The sequence below is a fragment of the Pelodiscus sinensis genome, chromosome 5 (genome assembly GCF_049634645.1).
Source record: "Pelodiscus sinensis isolate JC-2024 chromosome 5, ASM4963464v1, whole genome shotgun sequence".
NCBI classification, from domain to species: Eukaryota; Metazoa; Chordata; order Testudines; family Trionychidae; genus Pelodiscus; species Pelodiscus sinensis.
In genome coordinates, this window is record NC_134715.1 from 2,367,053 (window position 1) to 2,391,906 (window position 24,854).

The 24,854-nt window shown below is 46.7% G+C and overlaps 1 long non-coding RNA gene across 2 annotated transcripts in view; it reads right to left on the reverse strand.

The window, feature by feature from the left end:
• The window catches only part of LOC112546581 (uncharacterized), a 337,205-nt gene that overhangs the window by 176,479 nt on the left and 135,872 nt on the right, over positions 1 to 24,854 (reverse strand). For both annotated transcript variants that reach the window (XR_012903935.1, XR_012903934.1), the window contains exon 3: positions 14,781 to 14,892. This is a non-coding gene — a long non-coding RNA (uncharacterized LOC112546581). The remainder of the gene's footprint in view (positions 1 to 14,780; positions 14,893 to 24,854) is intronic.

A 24,854-nucleotide genomic window follows, 5' to 3' on the forward strand; every position in this document is an offset into this window, starting at 1 on the left:
CCAATTAGAGAGAGGATGAAAGAGCTGGGTTTGAGATACATCTTTGTTGTTGTTTTAAAATTAAAGGCTGGATTGATATAAACATATTGATTTAGGAGGAGCTTTTCCTTAACACAGGTTGAACCCCTTTAATCCAGCACCATCCGTGGTCCGGCATGATTTGAGTTAGCCGGACGTCTGCTTATTGTGGATGTGGCCAAATTTCCTGCCGTCCCATAAAGTGTGTTTACGGCCACCAGTCCTGGCTCTGTGTGCTGTTATTTAGCTCTAATTTACACTTAAATGTCTTCCAAGAGCTCAGCAAGTAGTAGAAGTGCTGGTAACACAGATAGACAATACTGATCTCCCCTGGTTTGGCACATGTTCTGGTTCGGCAGCAGTTAGGTTCGTAATGTGCCAGATTAGAGAGGTTCAACCTGTATTAGGGCTGGAAGGGACGATTACAATCTAGTCTGACCTCTGGCATAAAACAGGCCAGAAAACTCCTCAATTAAAAACACAGGCCTAAAATTGCTGTACAGCATCAAAATGGCATAGCATTTGTACACCCATCCCTCTCCGCTATGCACACAACCACCAAGAAGCAAACACATTACAAACCAAATCAAAAAGTCCCTATCTACCAGCTATTTCTCCAAATATCCCCCACTAGCAAACACTTCAACCTTCCCCAAACTTTTGCTGAAAAATTTCCCAAGCAAACATTGCTGTTTTTACCTATCCACAAAGAGCAACTTTGTACTTCCAAATCCCTTGACCTTTAATTCAGATTCCAGGAATGAAACAAAGTAAGAAAGAACAAAAGTAAAGTCTGTTCAGGAGAAACCCCGTTTTTCCTCTGTACCAAGCTGTATCATTCAGCTCCACATAACAGCAAGTCCTCCAGCAAACACTTAAAGGTTCGGTACAACAAAACCAAAACCTTTCCATATATCGTTATGCAGCACCAATATAGAACATTGACAACGCAAAGCAGAAACATCCTCTTTTAGGCTAATGAACTCCCAATAGCCCTAATCGGACATGTTGTTCTAGTATGCATGCCCAGGATTTCTGGGTTAAATTGGCTGACTGACTTTGAAAAATGTTCTAAATGAAAGGCTTTTATTTAGCAGCTGCTCTGAGCTCTGGATTGACTTTGAAGTGCATTTTATCTGCTCTTGCTATGACAAACTTTTAATTATGCTTAATTTAAATGGGAAGAAACATAGTGGAGTGCAAGCAAGTAAAGCAAGTGCACCCAGACTGACTTGTGCCGGTCTCAGAGAAAATGATGGCTGGAGAATTTGTAATCTGAAGTATTAAGTGAAGTGATTAATAATGATGATTACTAATGAAATGTACTATAAAATTGGGGGTTTATTGTATCATAAATCTCTAGTCTGACTTTGCTATGTAAATATTAAAGTTCTCTCAGAGGTGGCCAGCTGCACTCTGTCGCGAGGCCCAATCTATTAAACAGATGAATGACTCTGCTCTCAGCTCCCTCCTCGGGGTCTGATTCACCCCCTGCCTAACCCCAGGGCTGAGTCAAAATGGGTGAAAGATACCTCTGATTCGGGAACAGCAGCACTTTCCACTAGTGTATGGACCGAAGCTCAGTGGCAAGTCTCCTCTTGGCCTCAGCAGGCTTTGGACCGGGCCCTAAATGGCTACTCCGGAGTGAAAATCAGTCTCATCGACTGCAGTGGTAACTGAAAGTGACCAGCAACCAGCAGAAAGGGCTCCGATCGGTGCTGGATCTGACACAGGAACACACGGCCCCTGTAGAGAGAACCTCTCTGTTCTTAGGGCTGATTCCAGGCCTGGTGAAACCAATGGGACTTTTTCCAATAACTCCAAGGAGCGGAGCCTCTGTGCCTCAGTTTCCCTTTCTGTGAAACAGGCACAGAATCATTCTTCCTTTCCCCTACCTGTTGTCTGTCTTGTCTATCTCTCTTGGAAGCTCTTTGGGGCAGGGGGCATCTCTGTATGTACAGGGCCTAGCACGCAGTCAGGCCCTTGCCTTGTTGGGGCCCCTGGTTATTATAAGTCCTAACGCTGGGCCTGAGGCAACTCAAAATGAATGGAATCAACCCTTTGTGAATGATGGCCGGGTGCAGTGAGTGAGGGATTTCAGAGTCTCTCTTCTCTACTCTTTCCTCCTAATCCCGATAGGGTTTCCAAACGGTGTCCTATAGAGATAACCAGGGTTAGGAACTCTGCTCCTGGTATTTTCCCAGGTTAATGCCATGTGACCTCTCTCTCTTTCATTAAATGTTTCTTTTCCACGCTCAAATTCTGTGCTTGCGAGTGGGGAAGCATCGCCTCTCAGAGGCGCCCGGGCGTGTGTGAATTTCCCAGGCTACTGGGTGGGGGCTCAAGCCAGTTCTATGTGCGAGGGACCCCTAGATATTGAACCAGGCCCTGGCTGCTGCCGGCCCTACCCGGCAGAAGGGTTATATATGGAAATAGGTTTGGAGGCCACTGTTCTTGCAGCAATGAAGTGTGTACACAGGATTGCTGTCCTTTCCGACTGCACAGGCGAGGGGGAAAAATACATACCCGCCCCCCCCATTCAGTCAGGGAGGGAGAGAGACAGATCCTGCAGCCGGGATTAATCAAACTACCCTGCAGTTCATTTGGGAAACAACTTTTCCCGCAAAGACTTTGACTCTGCATTCATCCCTGTGGCTTAGGAATCTTCATCTTCTCCTAGACTGTCCAAGAAAATAAGAGCATGTAGGCCAGCCCCTAGCAATGGATGATTGCTCATTAGAAAAGGAGCAGCTTGGAATGAAATGAACCAACGTTTCCCCCTTTACTCGCTGTTTTCAGTTGTTCTTTCTTTTAGATCTCCAGCTGGGCTTAGAGGTCCTCCGGCCCCCTTCTCCCTGCATTGCCCCATTAAAAGACGATATGTCAGAGAACCTCGAAAGACACCATCAACCATTTTGAAATGACTCTTAAAATAACAGCTAGAAGGAGATGGATGCCAATGGAAGACTTTTTTAAGAGCCCCTGGAGATAACAAATTAACAGGAATCAGTTTATTCGCATAGAGAAGCCAGCAGCGAGAGAGACTGATGTGCAGAAGAGCTTTGATTTACTAGGTAACTTCAAGGATCACTTGTGATGAAAGGAACCTTTCCCCGCCTTCCCTGAGAATATATTTTCCACCAAAGACTACTGATGTCCATCACAATCTGAGGTTGCTGCTGGTTTGCAGACTGTGACCTGGCTCTTTGGAGTTGGAACTGAGACTTGGAAGATCAATGCAAGGAAAAGGGAGATGATACAAAAGGCTGTACCGCAGAACTCCAAAGTTGTTACCAAGTTTTCTCCTCTTCAAATATGCTCGGAGAGAAACTTTCAGTGGTAATTTTTCAGGATAGTACTAACAGTCTATGCCGCCAACCCAACATAAGGCAAGTGCATATTTTAATCACAATGTCTTATGAAACCACATCTAGGCAGTGAAATAATTCGTGGAACCTCAGACACTGGGTCACTGTGGTTTCGCCTATTCTCTGCCTGTCACACATAAGAAGTCTAGACTCCTATGGGCTGTGATACTTGGGTCTCATTCCAGTGGTTGGGTTTAGAGTGAGGAGGCTGGGGAGAATGGCTGGCTTGTGAGGTCCGGGAGCTCAGAGTAGATGCTAGCGTGATCCCACAAGGGCCAAGCTCTGACGAATTACTGGCAGAAAACCAGATGGGCCAGAGCTATCTCAGAATCAGGTTTGGATCTACCCAAGTACATGACACCGTGAAAGGCTTAGGAAGGAATGTGAAATGCACGGCCCTTCAAAGCAAGAAACACTTTGGGTACGTCTAGACTACAGGGTTTTGTCGACAGAAGTTTTGTCGACAGATACTGTCGACAAAACTTCTGTCGACATAGAGCGTCTAGACACATTCAGTTCTGTCGACAAAGCAAGCTGCTTTGTCGACAAAACCCTGTAGTCTAGACGCAACCCTACAGGAAATAACACCTTCTGTCGACAGAACTCTGTCGACAAAAGGCGTTATGCCTCGTAAAATGAGGTTTACCAGTGTCGACAAAACTGCTGAGTTCTGTCGACGTTATGTCGACAGAACTCAGCGGCAGTGTAGACGCAGGTATAGTTTTGTCGACAAAAGTCCACTTTTGTCGACTAAACTCAGTAGTCTAGACACACCCTTTAACACCCACCCTGGAGATGCAGGAAGAGAAGCGGGAGTGACTGCAAGCAGCAGAGGCGGTGAATTACTCAGAGGTCACTGCTGCACTGCATGTGTTCCTACTGCCCAGGAAAGATGGATGTTTTGTATGCAGTACTCCTAGCAGGGGTTCACTTGGTGAGTAGTCAGAGGGCTAGACTGGAATTCAGCCGTCACAGGTTGAATTCCATAGATTTCTTGTGGAAGTTTGGGCAAGTCACCAAGAACTAGGGGTCACCAAATGAAATGAATAGGCAGCAGGTTTAAAACAAACAAAAGGAAGTTTTTCTTCACTCCGTGCACAGTCAACCTGTGGAACTCCTTGCCAGATGATGTGGTGAAAATTAGGACTTTAACAGGATTCAAAAAAAATCTAGATAGCCATTGAGGAACCTAACCTCCATGAATCTATTAGTCAGGATGGGTCGGAATGGTGTCCCTAGCCTCTGTTTGTCTGGAGGTGGGTGACAGCGCAGGGATCACGTGAGGGTTTCCTGTTGTGTTCCCTCCCTCTGGGGCATCTGGTATTGGACACTGTTGGCAGACAGGATACTGGGCTGGATGGACCTTTGGTCTGGCCGTTCTGATGTTCTTAGGTCAAAAAGTGAAACTGCTGTCTAGACGTGGTTCTTTTTGGGGGGAAAAACCCTTTTTCGAAAGATCCTGTGCGCCTCAAAAAATGAGACACGATCCTCAAAAAATGAGTACAGGATCTTTTGACAAAGGGGTTTTTCTTTTCAAAAGAACTGCATCTACACGGCGGTTTCACTTTCAAAAAGCCCTTTTTCGAAACAACATGTGGCCGCCATTATGCAAATGAAGCATGGGAAATTCAAATCCTGGCTTCATTTGCAATTTCGATCTGTCTAATTTACATTCCATTTTCGAAAGAGGGATGTAGTCTAGCCATGCCCTAACTCATCTTGCTAGGAGTTTCAATTACACCGTTGAATGTAGCTCTTAATGAACAAATATTATTATGGTTTTACTTGTACTTTGATTTACTTATGATTTGGGAAATGTGCTCAAGGAGTTAAACTAAGGGCAAAAGACCTCTGCAGGGATGTCCAACCTCTTCCCTCCAAATCAGTCCTAAAGCAGAGATGATGCTTTCTCATTTTCTATGCTATTTGCCTTTATTTCCGATTTAATACTAGGTACTGCCAGATGGGATAAGCAGGATAATTGAAAAATATCCATTGGCTTAGACAAGTGAATCACCTTAGCAGCTGACAAGTTTGAGAGAAACTTATACAAACATTCCTATTGGCTCCACTCAAAGCCCCCTGCGTTTGTAGGAAAGACTCCCAATCACGTTGATTGGCTTTGGCTCAGGGAGGAAAAGAACATTGTGTGTGTGGTTCTTTTTAAAGCTGGCATCCCAGTAATCCTCCATTTTATTCTGTTTTTCAAAATTGAAGCAAACTCCTCATCCATCACCCTAACCCAAGTGCTATTTTCTTAGCCCGGTTGTATGGGGAGAATTGTAAAGGGCCATCCTTTAATCTGAGGATTTGGAGCCAATCATGCTAACCCATGTAGTACTGGATCTTCAGGTACAGTGGTTGGTACTCAAAAGGTTAAGAAAGTTGCCCCTTAAATGTTCATAATTAGGACCGAAAATCTTGCAGGCCACTCTGGGGTGGAGGGGAGGTTTTTCTTCTCTCATGGTGTGATTATTTCAGCCTCCCTGCAGACTCAGAAAGTCAGCCGTTTACATTACGATAGTTATCTTCACAGCCAGAAAGTATTTTCTTAAGTGAAAGCTTAGAGGCTGTAGAAAACAGGAAATCCCTGGGGAGACCCTAATTTCTCAGAATTTGCAGACTTTTCGCAGCTGCAGATTTCTGTTGTGCCTGGGCATGACCTCTGGAAATATCTGTAAAGCTGCAATAGTCTAACCATAACAATAATGACTAATGCTTTGCTTATACGGTATAATTGGTTTATATCTTACATCTGGGCTCTTGAAGGACTTGACAAGACCTTCGTTAATTAACTCCTCCAGCCCCTAGTGAGGTGTGTGAGGGCTATAATACCAGTTTTACAGATGGGCAAACAGAGGTTAATGGACTCCTGAAATCACTGAGTAACTTCACCTTTAACCCTCTCCCACCTGCATAGTAACTGGTAGAGAGCATCAGGAAAGGACAACCTAGCCCTATCCATTGTTTCCCTGCTACCATCTCTCTCTTACCTCATCCCTTGATTGAGGGAGGAAATAACCCTGGAGGTTTTTCGCCTTCCTCTGGAGCATGGGGTACAGATCTCAGCTGGAGGATTCTCTGCATCTTGGGGTCTTCAAAGTATTTGAAGGCTTCACTATCTGAGATATAGGTGAGAGGATTATTCTAGGAGGGGGTGGGTGAGATTCTGTGGCCTGCACTGTGCAGGGGGTCAGACTAGATGATCATAATGGTCCCTTCTGACCTTAAAGTCTATGAGTCTAACTTCCTGAAGCCTTTGAAAGAATGTAGCTTACTCACTCGCCTCAGACCTGGTTAGCAACTGTGGCAGGTGGGTTGTAGGGAGAGAGATAAAACTGATGGGGTGGAGAGGGTATCGAGAGAAGAAAGGCCACACCAGACCCAGATGGAAGATCAAACAGTGGATACAGGATTTCATGGCCCTTCGCCACCTGGCTTGGCTAAGTGAGGCAAAGACAAAGGGTATGTCTACACTGCATCCCTCTGTCGGCAGAGGGATGCTTATTAGGCAGGTTGACATTGCAAATGAGGCAGGGATTTAAATATCCTGTGTCTAATTTGCATAAAAATGGCCACCGCGTTTTGCCATCTCAGCCCTTTGCTGGCAAAAGGTGGCAGTCTAGAGGGGGATCTGTAGAGAAAGAAAGCCTCTTTCGACAGATCCCTTATGCCTCCTGCAAGGAGGTTTACAGTGCCATAACTTAAGTGCGGTTGCAATACACATGCAAATAGCTTTCCCACTGATGGGCAAGAATACAAAGACGAAGGCAAGACTACACAACACACAGGCCCATTTAAGTCAGAGCTGATACTAACAAAATGCAATAGTTATCCGATTTCTACCCCTATGACAGCACTTTTAATGAGCAATGACAGGCCAAGAATTGAACCACTAAAATGCAGATCAACCGAAGAGCATTCTATTGACTAATTTTTTTGGTTTGGCTCGCGGCCATGGGCCGTGTGTTGAGCCCCGTGTAAATCCAAACTGCAGCATGAGCCTCAAACAAACGGGCGGCCTGCAGGCTGCATGTTGAGTAACCTGCTTTAGATCATTCTGTGGCCATAGGCAGAATCATTTCTACAGCTGGGCACAACTATTCCTTAGGAATTAGGGATTTAAAAAAAAATTTAAAATAACCTTTTTCTAAGAGAATTTATCACAGAAAACATGCCTTGCTTAGACATGTTGCCTTTTTTATTGAAAAAAAGTAAAACTTGAACATTTTTCAAAACTCTAGAGCAACCCATCAACAGTTTCTCCAGTCTCCTCCTGGAGAATCCCAAGAAAGATTTTGAAAAAATTGGAAAAACGGCTTTTTTCCCCACAGAGTTTGACAGAAACAACTTTCTGCTTTTTAACATGCTGAACATAACCAGCAAGCATCTGCTCAAATCTATTATTCATCATCCCATGCGCCCTAAAAGCATAGACCAGGTCTCTGTCATGCTAGGTACTGCACAAAACACAGAACAAAATGTGCTCTCTGCTCCAAAGAGTTTACCATCAAAATGTCTAGTCCTCGTCTTGTTTACTATCTTGAACAGCATGGCATCTTTCACAATGCTGTGACGTGATTACATTCCCATCGTCAAGACATTTCTACAGCTATCAAGATTCCTTTCAAAAGACTGTATTAATTGCTACTGTTTTTTCTTGCCCACCGCAGAATGTCTGTACTGTGCCTTCTTACAGATGACTGCTCCCTGGAGGGAAAGTAAATCATACATATATATTTTGGAACCACTGTTGACTCAAGACGTAGGAGAATTATAGTCAATATTACCGTCACTGAATCTTCTGAGAGAGATTAAATATGTAGAGAGGAAATCAGGTATCTGTTCTTGCTGTGACATTGAACAAAGACTACCAAAGCGCTGGGAAGGGTGGCTTGAATCAAAACCAAGGCACCGAACGCTTCCAGAGGCTAGATGGTACACAGAACAGTACTCTGAACCCATTGTTGCCACAAGATAGGGGTAAGACATTAAAGCATTGTGTTCCAGAACCGGACAGACCAGCCATTTCCATCCATCATGACACACTATAAATGCTGCATCATAACTAAGAATAGCATCGCCCACACCTAAGGAGGCAACACAGGTTCTTATATATCAGCAGGAGACAACACACGGGGTGGGGGACAAGTGGGGTCATGTGACCCCCCCATGCCCGATTGTTTTACTTGGGTTGGACTGAGCATGCTCAATAAAACCGCTGAAGCTGATTCCCCTCTTTCTGACTCGTGTTTTCAGGGTTCCCTTAACTTTCAGTAGAAAGATCGATTACCTAACCAATCTTAACATATTGTAGCATGATTATCTAGCCACCGTAATTGGTTTACACCCAGCAAAATTAGACAGACAGGAGACAGAGACAATCAAAGAACCAGACAGATAAAGCAACAGAGAGAGGGGGAGCCGGTCCCTGCCAGACAGAAAGCAGCCAACCTAAGTGTCGATGGCTGGTTTGGAATGTACCCTCCTTACTGGTTTGGCTTATGATGTTGCTCTTATACAGGCCTTTACTGGCAGGCCTGAATATCTATTGGTGACCCGGTTTGCCTCATGATCCTTGGGTATGGACCCCCCACAAATGGAGTCACAGAGAGTCATGGGCTTCTTCAGAGGGGATTGGAGCTAGGGCAAACCTTTCCTGCAACAGAGAAGAAGCATGCACGTGCACACGATCTTCAGTTTGGGGGATAATAGAGTTAACAAGCACCCTAAATAGAGTCACTGTGTCCTGGGCATATGAGTGGGGAGCTGGACTTGTGCAGCACATTTTTCCCCCTTTGGTTTTATCTGTCTCTAGCACCCCCTGGCTCACCTGCCTCTTCCACCCCCCCCCTTTTGTCTCCTCCCCATTTTAAACCATTGTCATTGAAGGGCTGAGTTCTGCTCTGACTCCAGTGGAATCGTGCGAAGCGCAATTCAGCCTGTGAAATGAATACAGCTCTCCTGCTTAGTGCCAAGGCGCTGGTCTTTGTTTTCAGCAAGAAACATGCTCACATGACTTTGGAGGTGGAAATGCCACATTTTGAGAGGGAAGAACGTAGTGTGGATCTGGTGTATTGTTGCCGGCTTTCCTTTCTTAATGTCGGCTGCCCCCGCTCAGAGGTTTGAAATATTAGAAATAGTCCCACATGAACCAAATTAAGGGACTGAATTCAGATGAGGTAGTTAAAGGTGCACAAGCCAGGCAGTTTATCATGTAATTTCACTCCACTCATTTAGTAATAAAAACAAGGAGTCTGCGGCACCTTAGAGACTAACAGATTTGTTAGGGCATCAGCTCTCGTGGGTAAAACCCACTGCATCCGAAGATCCAATGAACTGGAGTGGAAATTATAGAAGTATCCATCTATCCATCCATCCATCCCCACATACCGTATTATCTATCTATTGATCCATGTATCTGAATAAAAGAAAGAAATTACTAACACTGGTCCTACACTTGACAAGTAACTTCTTTCTTCTGTTGTTCATCAATAGATAGATAGATAGATAGATCCTTGCCTCTGTAATTTCTATGCCAATTCAACATAAGAAGTGTGTTTTACTTACCCACGAAAGCTTATGCCCTAATAAATCTGTTAGTCTCCAAGGTACCACAAGACTCCTCATTGTTTTTGCAGATTAATACAGCTACCCCTCTGAGACTTTTCATCTGGCAATGTCCCTTAACTCTGTTTGGGGGTGTTCAATCATTACTGCCTCGGAAGGGGAGAAGATCAATTAGTGCATGACAAGCATGAAATTGGAGGACATGGATGGGTTAACCAGCACTTCTTGCTGCAGAGAAAGAGAACAGTTACTGAAGCTGGCTAACCACATCAGAGAGGCATCTGTGGAGCTGCCGGGCACCACAGGAGTCTGTCCAGAAGGAGACATTCTCTTTAATATTGAAGATCTGATTAAATCATTGGAAAGACTCCAAGATTCAAGCAGCACAAACTTTCTGCTGTGTTGTTTATTAGGCGCAATCAGTCGGGTGGGGATATCAGTCTTACCCCAATTTACTGCCAGCCAGCCTCTGAGGATGCCATTTGGTATTTGAGGAATGAATTTCACTCATGAAAGAGCCCGATCCAAAGACTATTGAAACCAATGGGAAAAGCGCGTGTTGATTTCAGTGGGCTTTGGATCAGGCCCGAGAGCCCCGAAGAAAATGGTATTGGGCCAAAACCAAATCATAGGTTTTGTTTTTTGTGTTTTAATGTTGAGTTTCTAAAAATGTCTGTAATTTCTCTAAGCTGTTTTCTCTCCAATTTGGGATGGTTTTTAACTGGTTTGAAAACCTGTTAGAAGGCCAGGCACATTTTGTATGTGCTCTGTGGTTATTTCGAAGCTTTATCTTTTTTCTGCTTCTCTCCTGTTCACCTCCCCATTTACTAAATATAGGTCCAGGTTGAACCTCTCTAGTCTGGGGTGCTCAGGTCCGGCAGCTCTGTGGATGTTGCCACACCAGAGCGCCTCTGGACCAGAGATCCCCAGCCAGAGAGATTGCTAGCAGCTGGGAGGGGAGCCGGTGTGGTGGCTGGCAGCCCGCAGGTCAGTGGCCTTGGGACAGGATGCCCTGCCAGATAGAACAGGGCTGGCAGCCATAGCCCTGGCAGCCGGAGCCTAAGCAATGGAGTCCCAGTCAGCCGCCGGGAGCAGCGGAGCCCCAACAAGCAGGCCGGGGTAGCATGCTAGCTAGGGCTGGGGTCCAGAACGGGAGCTCCGGAGAGCCCAGAGGCCTGACCTCCCCTGGTCTGGCGAACTCCCCTGTTGAGTGCCGGAGGAGGGCCTATATTTTAACTATGTAAGGGTATGTCTACACTACCAGCCTAGTTCAAACTAGAGTGGTTAATGTAGGCAACCAAAGTTGCAAATGAAGCCCAGGATTTGAATTTTCCGGGCTTCATTTGCATCTTGCCGGGTGCCACGATTTTTAAATCCCCGCTAGTTCGGGCTCCGTGCCTGTGGCTACACGCGGCACGGAGTAGGTAGTTCAGATTAGGCTTCCTATTCCGAACTACTGTTACTTCTCGTGGAACGAGGTGTACCGGTAGTTCGGAATAGGAAACCTAATCTGAACTACCTACTTTGTGCCGCGTGTAGCCACGGGCACGGAGTCCGAACTAGCAGGGATTTAAAAATGGCGGCGCCCGGCAAGATGCAAATGAAGCCCAGGAAATTCAAATCCCGGGCTTCATTTGCAACTTTGGTTGCCTACATTAACCACCCTAGTTCAAACTAGGCTGGTAGTGTAGACATACCCTCAGAGAAAGAAAGGCTGTTAAAAAGAGGCAAAGAACACTGAAATCAAGCTGCTGTGATGGCTCGGAAGTATTGCAAGTTTGAAGAGACTCCAGCCGAAGCTTGCCAAGACTCGCAACATCACCAAGTAATCCCACTGAGATAAACCCTCTCATTCCCGCTTGGTGTTCCTGCATTGCTCTCCCGTAGAGCACGGTCAGACGGAAAAGGCATCATCTCAGCGAGGGTGACAGAGAGCAATTTCTTATTCCTCCGGTGAATCCTGAATTGAGGTGTGTAAATCATCTCTGAGCTAAGTTCTTGGTCTGAAATTGCTTGAGGATGGCATGGAAGTTGAGGGCTGTTGCTTTGGAAGATTCACCTCTTGCTAGTGTTGAATGTGAGCTTGCCATGGTGATATGTGTTTTCTTGTCAAAGGCCAGTAACAGAGCCGGTCTTAGGAGTGGGCGAGCTGGGTGGTGTGCCCGGGGCCGCCATCTTCAACTTGATTCCAGTTATGAGTCTAAACTGATTTCCTTCTGATTCATCCACAGAATCACTCGCCGACTCTGCCTCCCCTCAGTCACAAAGCACTGATCCAACAACATCCCATCGAGCAATTAATCTGTTGCCTTGGTTCACCTCGTGAACCAGAAGTCTGCGTTCTGCCATCAACCCTTGCATTGCTATAACCCACGCTAGTTGCTAAGAGGCATCGGTGAGTGTAATGCGGAGATACGAGTGCACATGGGGACTGAAGAATGCCAGGGAACCGGAGATGGTTCAGAGGGGTCCATTAGTATTAGCTGTGCATTCCCACAAGTCCATTCCCCATGAATATTTGATAAAGCCCGAGAAGGTTGCTACAGCTTGTTTAGTCTACATAGGGCATTTCTGCATTTCCCGGCTCGCTGACTGCAAGTGTCGTTTTCACGTGCTAACCACGGTGCTTATCCAGTTCCTCGTCTCCCTCTCCCCTACCTCCTTGTGAATTCTCAAAACAGGAAAGCCAGAAGATTTTGTTATTCATTAAATGGGGGAGAGATACATGTACTATGAGGGAATCTGACGCTGAACCCATCTCCGGTTTTGTGGGAGGGTGTTTGGATCATTATGGAAACAAATTAGGCAGTAAGAGTTATTGTTAACAACTTAGCCTCGGTCTACACTAGAGCTGTATTTTGAAATAACCCCCCCTCTTATTTTGAAATAATAGGTGGAGCGTCTGCACTATCAAGCCTGTTATTTCGAAATAACGGGCTGCTTATCTAAAAATCTGCACTTCTGCTTTCCTCAGGGAATAATGCTAATTCCAAAATAATTATTTTGAAATAGCAGCAGTGTGGATGCTCCAGTGCTGCTATTTCAAAATAACCACTCCTCAGAGTCATTCCAACTAATTTCTCCCCAGCGTTTCCTGGGGCTCTAAGTCAAGGTAGCACGTCTACATTAACGGAGCCTGTCTCAGACTAATTTCAAGGCTTCCCCATAGTGCCTAACACAGGGGGAACACATGGGGACAGGCTATTTTGATTTTGTAAAATTGGGAGTTAAGTCAAATTTAGATATTTTGAAATAATGTCCTAGTGTAGACAAGCCCTTGAATGGGGTTACCCAGGGATAGGAGACTTAGAATTCTTTTAGACTGAGACAAATAGTTTGCAGTTGGGTTTTACCTTTCATCCAAGGATCCAAGGGCTTTACACAGAACCAAAAGTCCAACGAGCTCGTGCAGTTGGAGCTACAAGTTCTGGACCACAAATGGCTACACATTGGGAGAATTTCCTGGGGTCCTGCTGGCAATTTCCCTTTGTCCTTCCAGCACCAACTGGCACCAGGAGCAGGAGGCAGGCAAACTGAGAGGAGGCAGCCGGACTGGTTCTGCTCTGTGTTTCCTTCCCAGGCACTTAGCAATCTGGGGTTCTACTCCTTGTGGATTCCCAAAGGAGACTCCCAATTACGAGTGGCAGGATCTAGACCAAGAGGAAGAACTCATTCCATGCGGCCAATGGAACAAGGTGCTGGCAGTCAGTTACAGTTACTACTGAACTGGTCTGGGCAGGGCCTACTGATCTAATGTGGTTTGCCAAAGTAGGGGAGGGCGGAAGAAAGGGCAAGTGTACTAAGTGTTTGAGAGTTGATTGTCAAAGGCACAAATAGCAATGATGTGCCCAACAGCTGTTCAAAATCACCTTCCTGCCAACTCAGCGAGGCCAGGTCTGCACTAGAGAAGATCAAAGCTACTACAGTCAATCTTCCGGGGTTCGAATGAGTGGGTATAGTGAAGACAAGCTAATTGGAACTGAGAGGGCGCGCCCATCAATGTGGGTATTCCTGCTCCTACGAGGAGTCAGGGAAGTTGAAGAGAGTGTGTGTTCCCCTCAACCTCCTGCTGTGTGGATGGTGCCAAAATGCAATTGAAGATACTTCCACTCCAGCTATGTAATTAACGTAGCTGGAGTAGCGTATCTTAATTCAAACTTATCCCCTAGAGTAGACCTGGCTGAAGGTGTCAAGCCTGCGACATGAATAGTCTCCATGCAACTTGTGTGCTTAAAATTACGCATAGAATCGTAGAACTGGAAGGGTCCGCAAGACGTCATCAAGTCCAGTCCCCTGCCCTCACAGCAGGACCAAGCACCACTTAGATCATCCTGGACAGGTGTCTGTCCAACTTGCTCTTCAATATCTCCAGTGATGGAGATTCCACAAACTTCCCAGGCAATTTTATGCCAGTGTTTCACCAACCTGACATGTAGGAAGTTTTTCCTAATGTCCAACCTAAACCTTCCTTGCTATCCTTAGAAGCCAAGGAAAACAATTTTCCTCCTTGTAACACCCTTTTAGACACTTGAAAGGCATGTGGTCGTGTATCTCACTATTAGGTTTTTAGATCGCACCTGTCTAACTGGTAACTATCACGCTGTCCAATATGCACTACTCCTTCCCTTGTGCTCATGTTCAGCTGCATCCACATTTATTTCTAATCAGTTTGTCGTAGCAGCAGGGCAAAATTCTCTAGTGTGGCTCAGTGGAAGAGCACTAGGCTGGGTTTGAGGAGTTCTGAGTTTATTCTCTGCTCAGGCAGAGTCTTGCTGTGTGAATGAGGGCTAATCATCTCCTGTAAATGGGAATAATGAAACTGACCTGCTTCGTAAAATGCTCTGCTCTCTATAAGGTATTGCCATTATTTGTTCTCTGCTCATGCAGCACCTTGCGGCGTGGGCTCCGAGTCTCTGGCCGGCGTTCCTTGTCCCAGCTGCAATTCAAATAAATAATAAGATGGATAAAAAAGACCAAATGTTGGTTGCAAACTTTCATTTTTTTAAAATAAATAAAACAACGCCATGATTGGTCGTTTCCTAAGGGAATGATCAAAAATAGCAAACCTATTTAATATCTGAATTTAGCAGTATAGCACAGATGGTACGGCAAAGAACCTGCAAGTGTTTTGTGTACTGAGAGAGAAAGCAAAACAGCTTTTATTTAGTGATAATTAAGAGACGGAATTACAGGCAATGGGTGATCAAAACTCAGCATCCACTGAGTGATTTTCTTTCCATGACTCTCCTTTCCCTTGTTTTCACCATGGAAAAATTTTTATTCTGGCTGCGTGAAACTGAGTTTTCAGTAAGCCCTGCCAAATCCAGAGACATGTCTTCAGAAAGTAGGTCCAACTGGCCACCAGATATATGAGGTTCTGCATGCTATAGGCCATCGTCAATATGCACCACACTCACCTTGGTTCATCTCGCTTACTCCCCTACTCCCTCACTTTCCCCTTCCTTCTAAATGCTTCTGTTTTCCTGTGTACATCTCCCTTTGCAATCAGGTGTATATGGGCCTGATCTACTTCCTTTTGAAATCAGCAGGAGGAGAGTTGAGTGAATTTGTTTTGATGAAGAGTAAATTTACCGATAAACACGTTTTAGAGGTCACCATAATTATTTGGGATTTTGGGTTGAATCTGGCAAACATTTTTGCCTGGGAGGAAAAATGTGAGTTGTTCCCACCCTTGACCAGTTTTATACTGAAAATGTCTACATCAGGGGTAGACATTTTTGCTTTGTTGTGCCAGATGGTGAGCACAGGGAACCATTTTTAGGGGTGCAGAGGTGGCTTCATGAGCCACGGGGGAGGCTTTGCAAGCCACAATTTAAGGGGGAAGAGCTGCCGCATGCGGCTCGTGAGCTGTGGGTTTGCCAGCCCTGGCCTACATGAAACATCTCAGCTTTTTTATTTAGACCGTCAAAACTGAGCAAATGTTACAAATAGAACTCCCACCGCCCAATACCCCTACCCAAACAAAATGAAAAACAAAACAAATCGCTGTGTCAAATTTATTTCATTCAAATGCCAAGTGAGTCTCATCCCTCCTTGGTTTTTCATTTTGGCAAGGAAAAACATTCAGCTTAGTTGAACCCAAATGGATTTTCCCCCCTGATTTTTCTGAAAAATCCATTATTTGCTCAGATCTATATCAGAGTCTCCTCTTTGCCTTGAAATGGGTTTAAGGTTGACTCTAATATGCTGCATAAAAGAACGAAAGCGAGGATGTTATTGAACTCCGTCTTCCCATATCCATATCTTTGTACTGTTTGTCAGTAAAATACAAAGTGGCTGCTTATTGACTGACCATAGAAGATTCAAAGGGAGCAAAGTTAGACCAATGCTAAACAAGTCTGAAGTTGGTGAAAGTTTGTCATTGATTTTAAGTGGGAGCAAAACTTGACATACACTAAATGCTTTTGAAAATCCCCCCTTGATGCTGTCATGTGAAAAAGCACCTCCCAACTTGGTTTGAGGAAGGAGATGGCTTGGGGAGTAGATATGCATTACAAGGACTTGTGGAGGTTGGGGTTTTACTTTAGTAACATATCACACAATTATGCATTCTAAATTGTCCAGTGAATTAATTCCCTTTTTTTTTTATCAAAAGTTCATGCTTTAAATATTGAATTAAATGGAAAAAAATCAATTGAATGCTAGATCACTGAGACAAAGCTACATTTCTCTTGCCAATATTTGAACACAGGGAAGGATTGTTTAAGGAAAGAATGATTCATTTCCAAAGGGTCCTCATTTCCATGAGAGCTCACTTCTAGTATTTAATTAAGTGATGTTGTGAATAATATCATATCCTTATGGCAGAATGAAAAACCCTCCACCCACCCCCACTCATTTTGTTTTGAATTTTTCAGCTAATTAGAGAAACAGCACTTTGATGTCGGAAGTATTATCTAACATTGAAGAACCTAATTCCGGCTTTATTTGGGCGAGAGGAGAAGAAGAGAAGCCAATAGAGGAAGAATGTTTAAATAAACAGCATAGAATAAGTACAGATGCGTCTTTTATTCATGAAGCAGAGGTTCATCCCACGAGGGAGCTTGGATTATCTCTCTCTCACAAGATTGTTGGAGCAGAGGTATGACTGAACACACTTTCTAGCATAGGAGTGGCATCTTACACACAGGCTGCAGAATAGCACAGGTGGAACCTCTCTAGTGCAGAACACTCTGGTCTGGCAACCTCCGTGATCCAGAATGATTTTAGTTAGTCAGATTTCCACTTAGCATGGGTATGGCCAAATTTCCCATGATCCCATAAAGTTTGTTTATAGTCCCCAGTCCTGGCTCTCAGGGTTCTGTGCTGTTATTTAGCTCTAATTCACCCCTAAATGTCCTCTAAGAGCCCAGGAATGCCAGACTAGAGAAGTTCAACCTGTACAGGACAATCTAATGGGCACATAATTGGCTGGACAATGCTAGTGAGTACACTTTCAAGAGAGCCAAGATCATGCAAAAAAAGGGCAGTCAAGGAACAAGATGGCACCCAGCACCCTTTGGGGTCTGAGTTGCCCTATGAAGCCCTGTAATAGGGCACATGGGGGACCAGCCACCTGGTGGTTCATGCACCCTGGCTTCTGGTCCCTTCCTTCTCTGTCTGAGGAACATGGACCCTTCATTATTTACCCTAAGCCAGGAATGTTCTGGCCTTCAACCCTCTGGCAGCCTGCCCACCACTCTTCCCTGGACTTCTGAGCCCATCCTAACTTGCACCCCTCGAGGCAGTGCATGCTCACCAGGCCTGGAGGTGTGGGCACCGGGGCTCACTCAATATGGCCTCCCAACATCATCAGGCCCGAATTAGGGATCCTCTACCCTGACAAGCACTTTGTGCACAAGCTGTGCAGCTGCGAAGGTGAGCTGTGCCTACTGCCCCCCGGTGAGACTTGCTGTGGCGGGGGGAGGTAGTCTTAGAAAGAAAAAGGCTGAGAACCCCCAAACTATAACCCCAAGATGCTCAGGGCATCTTACAGACTTGAGAACTATCAGCCCTGCATTCCCCCATTACAACCCAAATCTTCATGCAAAGCCTGACCCGAGTCCGTATGCAGGCAGGGCAGAATAACTGAAGGCCGCAAAAAGGAGAGGCTTTTAAAATAACGACTCAGGATCCATGTGCTAAAGGAGCACTAATGAGAGACGCTGTCAGAAGGCCGGGAAAGCTGCCAGGGCAGAATTCAACAGATAAGGGGACAGGGCCGAAGCCGGCAAGCGAGGAGAGAGAGCGAGACAGAGGCACACGGAGCTGGGATTGGGTGTTGATGTGGGGGATGCTTTCTTAAATGCCATATGGGGGTGGAGGAGAATTAGCAGCAGAATGATGATGAGATCCTCCCAGGGAGCCAGCGAGGCTGGTTGTGGGGGGTGCCCGAGCCCTTGGTGATGGATGTGACAGAGCTGTTTACGGCCGCTCAGCGCCATCACCCCAGCCAGCCTCGGAAATCTCATTTGACCTGCTTCCGGCTGAGAGCGGTTCTAGCCCAGACTGGCTAGCCAGTGGGAGGGCGTTGGGCCTTGCTGGCCCCCCTCATGTGCTCCCCATCTCCTCTCCCTCAATCTTCCTTTTTCTCTTTCGCCAGCAAAACCTTTTCCTGTAAATGTCCCCTGAGCAAGTCATGAGAGCTGTAACTGTTTGGGCTCAACTAAGCAGGGGCCAGAGTGGCCCTAGAGGGGAGGCAGAGGGAAAGGACCAGGTGCCTCCCGCCACCCCATGGTAGAAGCGGGATGGGTGGCCTGTTCCAGTCAGAGTGGCGGGAGAGGGAGGAAAATGTGTCTGTCCTGCATATTCAGAGGCAGAGACAAATGCCTGGCGTTCCCTTTCCTTTCTTCCTTTGTCAGGGGCTCAGCCCCACCTCGTCCTGGAGAGCCGTGGGTCCTCCAGGCTCTGGGGAAGGGTGAAGTGATCGGTGTCAAAGGTGGGGGGATAGTGTGAGGGGAGGACAGCAAGCGAGGCTCTCTCTTTTGGGTAGCAGGGATCAAGAGCAGCAGCAGGGAGTTGTTAGAGGGCAATGGTGAGATACCAGGGGTGCGAGGCCCAGAAAGCTTCCACTACTTTAGTTCAGCTGTGCCACAGAATCACGATTTGGGCTGGCTGAGGTGACTGAAAGCGCTGGGTCAAAATCCTCCTCTTCAGATTGGACCATTCCCAAATCCCACAGAAGCTCCACCTTTGAGGGGGATATTGAGGCCCAATGCTCTGAACCTCACAGGGTCCAGCCAGCTGTTCGGATACAGGCAGAACAATGTGCTGCTAACATCCCACAAAACCTCTTCCCACTTACGCTCAGTGCCATGCACAGACCTTGCCCTGCACAGGGCTGAATTTTACCCCATCAGCGTGAGGGGGAATTGTTGGCAGAAGGTCTTCCCTTTGTGGATTTCTGGCTAGTGGGAAAGAGCCGTGGAGATTTTTAACTCGCATTGCTCCCAGGACTGGGGGTTGAATGATGTGGAGAAAGGCTGATGCATAGGTTGATTCCCCTTCCCCTTTGAGTCTATCGTCTTCTCTTTTAAAATGTATATGAAGGGCCCACATTGCTTCATAGGGAGATTTTGGGCTGTGGAGACTGCATCAGACCCACTCCTGAATAAACAACAATGAATACATTATGCAAACACTAAAGTTCTGCAGCCAAACTCTCAGAAACTTTCCTCCTCAATATAGGATTAGGATTATATTTTCAATTGATTTTTTTTTAAATTGCTAAGCAGATGCTACACTATAATGAGAGGAAACAGAAGCGGAAAACGAAGAAAATGTTACTTAAACAAATGAGCAGATGCAGAGAGTAGAAACAGAGCAAAGCAAACAAATGAACACTGAGTAAATAACCTGAAAGCAAATGGGGGAAAAAACAAAAAACCAAAAAACCCCAAGTAGGCTCTTAACAGTCTACAGTTGGTGTAAAATAATTTTTCAAACATTCACATATTTTTACCCCCATGCTCAAAATGTTAACGGTCTCATGAGGGACTGAAAGAGGAATGGATTCCCCCAAGCATCATAGTTCTTGAGAGATTAGTTAATTTTGCTTCATATGGCCCGTGAGACCAGTTTTAGCCCAATTTCACATCCGAGGAAACTGAGGCACGGAAAAGCAAAATGACTCGCTTGGGGTGACTCAGTGGATCAGTAGCAGAAGTAGGATTTCAAGTCCCAAACCATTTCCTATCAGTCCTTGTCCACACAGGAAACCTGCCCATCACCTTCCAAAGACAAGCTTGGGAAATTCAATCAATAATTCTTCTGGACACTAAAAATCACGATGCTAGCAGACACCATGTTTGTATGGATCATTAGGGCTCCACTGGTAACCTATGGACCCTTGGTCCTATGACTGCGGAAGTGCTAATTGCTCACTTCATCTGAAGTGATTTCATGCCACCTGCGTTAAGCCCTTTGGCATAACAATCCGCCTCCCCTTATATTTAGCTGTGCCGCTCTGGTGACCTTTCCCAGAGCTGAAGAGCAGCTCAGTGAAGCCAGTTTCTTCCACCCACAGAATCTCTTTCCTCAGCCACCGTGTCTCTTCCGCAGCCTTTCTCCCCTCACCCTGTGCTGCAGATGCGTAAGGCTGGGTGTGTTTTGCTCAGCTGCCTTTGGTTAGGCGCGCCAACCTCGCAGGTCCATCCAACCTCAACACACACGCCATGAATTTAAAAATTCACCCATCACGAACCATTCCCCCCTGCTCCGAGTGCTGAAAAGCGCCCCTGTGAACCAGGCTGCGGCGCACGGGGCTCCTGGAGGAGGCTGATCTAGAGAGCAGGGAGGGCATTCTCCGCGCTTGTGCCATGGCCATGCTGGCAGGTTTAAATGCTGCCCCGGCGGCTCGTTAACCAGGTAAGTGCAGATGGTGCTGCTTGACTCTCAGGCTCTGAGACCCCTCAGCTGGGCTGGCCTTACCATGAGGCGAACTGAGGTGACCGCCTCAGGTGCCAGACTGTGGGGGGGGGGGGATGCCAATAGGACCCAGAGTGTGTCTGCTGCTGGTGCAGGTGTATTCTCTCTGCTCTAGATGCACAGAGATGGGGGAGAGCCAAGAGAGGAGTAGAACAGGAAGGAGGCAGACTTGAGACCTTTCAGAGTTTTGGCCCAAGCGAGGGGGCATGGGGGCGTCATTTGAGCTCCCCGCCTCAGGTGCCAAAATGTTGTGGGCCAGCCCTGGCCCTCAGCCAAAGCGTGGTCCCTCTTGGCCTTGGGGCTGCACACACTGGAACGGGATAGCTCTCGGGGCACTCAGGACTGTGCGTCGCCCTGCCACTCTCTGCCTCTTGCTTGTACCTGGCTGAGCGTTAACCTCTCTGGCCCCAGGCTCAATGGGCCCTCTATTCCACTCCCTCGGCCAGGGATACAATCCTCCCAGAGAAGCCCTAAGCATCTCCTTCGCCCCCACCCCACCAAAGGGACCCTGGCCTGGCCCATTCTCACCCCCTATGTGCTTGGAAGAGCCCCTGGGCAGCTGCCCGATACCTCCCGTCCCTTCCCTGAACCCAACCTGCCTGCCCCAGGCAAAAGGCTTTCAAAGCCGCAGCAGTGTCTCTGGATTCAAAGATTCTCTGGCTCTGCCCCATACAGGCTCCAGGGCCCAGCTCCCCCACCCCGGAACCTGCCTGGGGCAATCAAAAGCATCTTAGAGACGAACACGGCTCCCCCTCCCAGTCTTGACTGAAAGGTGCCACAGGACTCAGTCTGTATCTGCAAGAACAACAAACAGATTCGTTGGGGCCTAAGCTTTCGTGGGCAAAGACCCACCTCGTCAGATGCATGCTGTCGGCTGCCCAGTGCTTCTGAAGCTCTCTGGTGCCATGGGGCCCCTGCCACTCGCTCCTCACAGAAATCCCAGACCCTCTGCACCCCGTTGCTCTGGCAGACCATGAAGACACGGAGTAAGACAGCAGTCACTTTATTTCAGAAAGAATGTTGATTAAACTAGAGGGATGGGAATAACTTCTTACAACACAGTCAGAAAGGGGGGCCCTGGGTCTACGCTGCCCACGCATCACCTTTCCTGTCCTTATTAGGGTTCCCCTCAAAGTCTGGTCTATTGCAGAGCTGGCTGGTGAACAAGAACTAGGGATGCAAATGTTCACTAGAGCCCCCTCCCCAAGATGTCCCCACAGCGAATGGATCGACAGGGGTTCTCCCTCCGTGGTGTTCTACTCCAACGAGTTCATTTCCGTGCACGGACAGGGCAAACGTCTGTTTCTTTTTTTAACTCTAAGTGGCTTGGGACTGTTTCCAGTTGCCTCTGACGGTTTCCCGTGAGGGTTTTAACATAGCGCACGGTGGAGCACCGGAGCCTGGCACTGCATCGCTTGCCAAACAGAGCCAGGAGACAACTTCCCCTGGCCCGAATGGGCCACCCGAGAACCTCTATGTGAAATGCAAATCTCTTGCCAATGTTTCTATATACAGAGAGCGAGCAGGGAGGCAGTTCAGGTTGGGCTGGAAGAGAGAATCCAGTCTTTCCTGGGAAGGCTGGTGAAAAAGCAAAACCAAGGGCTTTGGCCGTTTTCTTTAGCACCATAAATACAGAAGCATCCCCCTCCCACCTTCGCTTGTCTCTTCTCCTTTTCTTTTGCACTCTCCGGGAGCGTCCCTGCCTTTCCTGCCAAATCTGCCTCACTGTTTGTCAGAGATACAATGAGCCAGATCCAATTCTCCTGGGTAAGTGCTCGCTGGGCAGCCCCCATTCCGGATGACAGTCCGTGCCGTTTCCCCCGTCAGTGGACTTTGCATAATACATGTGTAGTATTTCGGGAAAAGGAGCCACAAACACAGCTGCTAGAACATCTGAAGTGACTGAAAGGAGAAAGTTGTTTGATCTACACGCAGTGTCATGCCATAGAACTGCCTTCTCCACAGTCACCCACCGGGCAAGCTGCTGGCGGTATCAGTTCTCTGTCTTCAGGAAGCTGACACGGTCCGGGTCCTATCTGAGCAGATGAAACTCTAGCATTGCTCTGTGTCGCATCTTCCCTGGGCTGGTACCACAGGGTCAGTGTAAGAGAGGGGGGAAAGGAGATGGAAAACCGTAATCCCCAATGAGGCACCCAGCTCCCTAGGAGGTGCCTGGCTTTTTCTGATGGAGGCACTAGAAAATTCCTGAGTAAAGAAGCAAACGTGAGTCACTGATGAATTCTATTCCTTGGCATTTTAGCGATAAGAGAAGAGGGGCACTATTCGACTTTTGCAATACAGTTGGTATGTCTACACTACAGAGTTGAGGAACATCCACACTGCAATTGCATTCTTCCACAAGAAAATTGAAAGAACAGAGGGGGTTTTCCGGCATTTGTAATCCCCATTCTACGAGGAAAGAGCTCTTCTGGAAAAAGGCGTGGGTGGATGGGGAAGAGGGATTTCTCTCGGAAGACGAGGAAAGAGGAGAAAGCACAGGTGCCCTGGTGGCCACTCCATCCATAGTAATCATAGCTTACATGTGAGAGAGCACCCATTCAATCTGGACACTCTTTCACAAAAGCAGATCGTTTTTTCAAAGTGCTTTCGCAGTGTGGGTGCTGTCTTCCAGAAAAACTTCTTCCGAAAGAAGCCTGTAGTCTAGATTTAGCCTTGGATAACTTCATGTGGTGTTTTCTCTGGTTAACTCCATGTCTCTCCTTACTTACTTTTAACAACTTTATTTGTGAAGTCCCTTTTCCTTACTTTGGCATCACTTACCCCTTTGAATTAAACAAACAGCACAATATTAAAATATCACCTCTTCCACGCAAAATCTGTCTAAAGCAATGTGAATGGCTTCAGTGAAATTGGGGCATCTAACCTGTGGCTTAATGGAGACTGGAACAGAAAATGGCATTTACAAATGTCATTTAAAAGTGGGGTGTGATTGTAAACTTCTGAGGGCAGGAACGATGTTTTCTTTTTTTTTTGTTATATGCGTGTACATAACACAATGAGGTCTCTAAGCCTTGAACGGCGGCCTTGTTGCGATGCTCCAATTTAAATACCCCGCTCAGTTATTTATTTTTGTGGAGGAAAACCCTGGAGAATTCAGACCTGATGGTAGAACTCCAAAAAGGTGAGTGGTATGTTAACTTCAGCTCCACTGTAGGAGCCAAATTATGCTCTCAGATGTGGCCACGTGGACACAGAGAAGGGGCGCTTCTAAAGTTTTGTTTCTGGAATCCAGGATTGCTGGGTCTCTCTCTTGCTCATCTGTGTTCTGGTCATGCCCACAAGTGCCAGCCATGGTCAGGGCCCTATGGGGCTAGGTGCTATGAATGACTTGCCAAGCTCTCTGAAGGAATTGAAAGGCCTCGCGTCTATCTGTAATCTCAGGTCAGTGGCAGCTGAAGATGCATCAAAGAACTGAATTTTGCCTGACGTGTGGCTCCCTGCTGGTAAACAAAGCTCCATTTTCTCACGTGTTTACACTGTGCCTCTCACCGCAGTATCTTGGTGCCTATTCTCAACTATCTGGGAGAGCCCCGGTTTCAAGCGGGCTATATTTGTTTTCAAGTCATGGGCAATAGAAGTGAGGGATAAGAGGAGAGCCTTTACCCAAGCAGGCTGCATGAGGTCCTGTTCAGCTGCTCTGACTTCTCCCAGCAAACGGCGGCAGGCATAACTGTGGGGCTGCATTCCTTGTTTAATGCCAACTTATCAGGGGAAATCTCAAGCTATATAATTACTTTTTAAAACTGCAAGTGCATTTAATCTGATGCACACACCTCCAAGGGCTCCGGGAGTGTGAAGCCAAGGTCAGGGGGAGCTTTTCAATAGAGTGGCTGAGATGCTATCTCAACTCCAGTTTGTTAACAGCAATTTGTGCAGCTGATGGCCTCCTGCCGTTGCCTTTATTATCACCGTAGGTCTCCCCATGGTCCGCGGATTTCTTGATTAGCGAGC